Source organism: Oncorhynchus clarkii, chromosome 29 (assembly GCF_045791955.1).
Source record: "Oncorhynchus clarkii lewisi isolate Uvic-CL-2024 chromosome 29, UVic_Ocla_1.0, whole genome shotgun sequence".
NCBI classification, from domain to species: Eukaryota; Metazoa; Chordata; class Actinopteri; order Salmoniformes; family Salmonidae; genus Oncorhynchus; species Oncorhynchus clarkii.
Window position 1 is genome coordinate 38335384 of NC_092175.1, and position 3706 is coordinate 38339089.

Here is a 3706-nt window from a genome sequence, read left to right on the forward strand (position 1 = left end):
TTTTTATTTTATTTATTGTTTTACAAATTAATTTAGACTAACACAAAGAACTCTTCAGAAGGATTCAGAACCATGGACAGCAGCCACCACCCAGACCACTGGATAAGATATCAGCAGCTCCACTCTTCGTCTCAAATATAATATAACATACATTGCACTACTTTTGACCTGAGCCCTAAGCGTCTTCCATATATTGTGGCCTTGAATCCGCCATAGGAATAGCTAGAAAGAATAAAATGAATTTCCGGTAATATGGATAACTATTGAAAGATAGCTGATATGCGTTTTTCTACGTTGTACTGGACACGGTACAACCTTTAGTAGGCTGCTAGCAGGCTATTCAGGTGGCCAAGTGGGACACAAGGCTGTTTGTCTCAACTCAGTCACGAAGAAAAATAACTTTGAAGCTGCTTCTGATTAATAAACAGTGTCATGCTGGTGGGTGGTAACATTCAAATAAAACCCAGCCCTGAAACAAAACGTAGGCTGAAATGAATTTGTGCAAAATATCATAGGAAAAGACACCGCATTCACACAGATTTGCACAAAGTGGGCAGTTCGGATTTGTCTCTTCAAATATATCAGACTTTGACTAAAACGATTATTTATTGACTTAAAGCTAGCATCGGCGAAATAAAGTTGCCACGAGCAGCACCGAAGACATTGATACATGCACAGGTTCGCGTCACGCTGTTACATCGTGGTAGCCAGGGCACCAACACAGCAGAGAAGTTGAGCCTTGCGCGTCAATGCTCTTAGTTGTTTGCGGAAATTGACCCACTATACTGTTTACTTTCTGCATCTAGGTCATATCGCTGAGTCTACCTTTAAACAATTTTGCAACATCATTGGTACGCTCTGGCCATCATCTTTGAGCTTAAAAAAATAAAGTGGATCTCTAAGGTTTTCAGTACATTTGTCTAAAGCCATCCTTTTAAATTTGCTGTACCTTTTAATTCGAATTCTCCTCGACAGACACATTAGAATGTATGGAGAGACCGGTTCAGAATATTAGGGATCAATGAAGGAAAGCCATACAAATCCACATCTCATTTTCAGCAGAGAGAAAGAGAGAGATTTTATAATAATGCTGCTGCTCTTGTTTTTCACCAGAGTGGTGCATGGAGCTTGTTGTTGTTGGCCAATCACAAGTCATCAAAGCGGCAATAGGCTACAGTCATTGAGCCTCCATGTGTGGCAAAAATTAGGAGATGTCTAATCAATGGAAGATGGAAATAAAATGATGGAATTAAAAGTTAAAGGAAAAGTATAGGCTACAACGACCAAGAGCCAAAAAGGTAGGCTGCTACTTAATATTCTGAATGGGGTTGTTGTTATTTGTAACTGTAGGATGAGGAATCGCATCCACTGCAGCCTCCTGAAAACTTCTATAAACAACCATCCTTGCCTGTCTGACCTTAGTTCTTTTGTTATGTCGTTGTTTTAGTATGGTCAGGACGTGAGTTGGGTGGGTTGTCTATGTTCCTTTTTCCATGTGGTGTTTTTGTGTCTGGCCTGGTGTGGTTCTCAATCAGAGGCAGGTGTTAGTTGTCTCTGATTGAGAACCATACTTAGGTAGCCTTTTCCCACCTGTGTGGTGTGGGTGATTATACGTTCTGTTTAGTGTGTTTTGCACCTGACGGAGATGTTTCGGTTGTGCTTTTTGTTTCTTTGTTTGATCTTGTTCAGTTTAAATAAATAACATGAACAAGTACCACACTGCGCTTTGGTCCTCACCTTCTTCCACCGACGACCGTTACATGGAGAGGTGATTCTGTAAACATGCCCCACTTTACCTCTTTCAGGTATTTCCACAGGTCACAGGGAACTTAATGTCCTGCCCATGTTAACCCTTCGGCTGGACAGTGACCTCAGACACAATCTTCAATGAAAGGAAGCTATATTTCTGCTTGCTGGACTCATTGTGCTGGCATCTTCCTGGGGTCCTGGGGCTTCATGGCTGTACTCTCTGATTTGCTGAAGTACAAAAGACTCTCATCAGTGGCTCCATCCCTGTTGAGCGAAGTGACAAAAATGCAATTAGGTCCATCAGGCTGCTTCAGGGATTGAAGTTTGCTGCCAGAGGAAAAAAAGCAAGGAGGAAAGGAAGCGCTGCTAAGGTACACAATAGTAGATTTTGGTAGACAGAAGGTGCTCTTTGGTAAAAGAGGTAAATTGGTTATCAAAAAGAAAGAGGACCAAGGCACTCTTCATATAATTCATTTAAAAATGCCTTTATTTGTATGACATGTTCAATGGAAACAAAGTTTTAAAAATCTTACGCGTTTCGGCTGCATGGCCTTCGTCAGGGAGTACTTGTTGCCAGAAGATTCAGTATGCAGACGAAGTGACTTCAGGAGGACCTGTGCCAACTGTTTTGCAACAGTAGTTGAATGCAAGTGTGCCTCAAGGTTGAGAAGGCACGGCCTATTTGAAACATCGCCATTTACACTCTAAAAAGTTAGTGGTTCAACAAGGGTTCTTCTAAGAGCCTCTATGTTTTTTGAAGAACCTTAGGGTTCTTGACACTGAAAATGGCCTCCAAAGGCTTCTTCCAAGAACCCCATAGGAGGTGGGGTTCATCAAGGAAACTCTTTAGTTGGTGGGCTTTCTTGCAGGAAACTAACTGCCCAACTGAAAACTTTGGATTTGAATTTGAAAGGACAGCAGTTGCAGGCGCTTAACTGAAAAATGTGAAGAGCTACTCAATTTAAGTTAAGGTTTATCCCTTGTATGATGTATATAGATTTTGTTTTATGATGATACCATTTAACTTTTCATATTTGTGCAAAACAGAAAATGGACAACATTTATGTAGGCTAGAAGAATATGTTGAAGGCTAGCTGTATTGGGTGCAGATGTCTGAACTGCGCACTTTTGTGTCTTTGTCTGCAGGTATACAGACGAGGAAGCATACAAAGGTACAGTGGCAAGAAAAATAATGTGAACCCTTTGGAATTACCTTGATTTCTGCATAAATTGGTCATATAATTTGATTTGATCTTCATCTAAATCACATCAATAGACCAACACAGTCTGCTTAAACTAATAACACACAAATTATTGTATTTTTCTTGCCTATATTAAATACATAATTTAAACATTCACAGTGTAGGCTGGAAAACGTATGTGAACCCATAGGCTAATGACTTCTCCAAAATCTCATTGGAGTCAGGAGTCAGCTAACCTGGAGTCCAATCAATGAGAAGAGATTGGAGATCAAATCAAATCAAATTTATTTATATAGCCCTTCGTACATCAGCTGATATCTCAAAGTGCTGTACAGAAACCCAGCCTAAAACCCCAAACAGCAAGCAATGCAGGTGTAGAAGCACGGTGGCTAGGAAAAACTCCCTAGAAAGGCCAAAACCTAGGAAGAAACCTAGAGAGGAACCAGGCTATGTGGGGTGGCCAGTCCTCTTCTGGCTGTGCCGGGTGGAGATTATAACAAAACATGGTCAAGATGTTCAAATGTTCATAAATGACCAGCATGGTCGAATAATATTAAGGCAGAACAGTTGAAACTGGAGCAGCAGCACAACCAGGTGGACTGGGGACAGCAAGGAGTCATCATGTCAGGTATTCCTGGGGCATGGTCCTAGGGCTCAGGTCCTCCGAGAGAGAGAAAGAAAGAGAGAATTAGAGAGAGCATATGTGGGATGGCCAGTCCTCTTCTGGCTGTGCCGGGTGGAGATTATAACAGAAC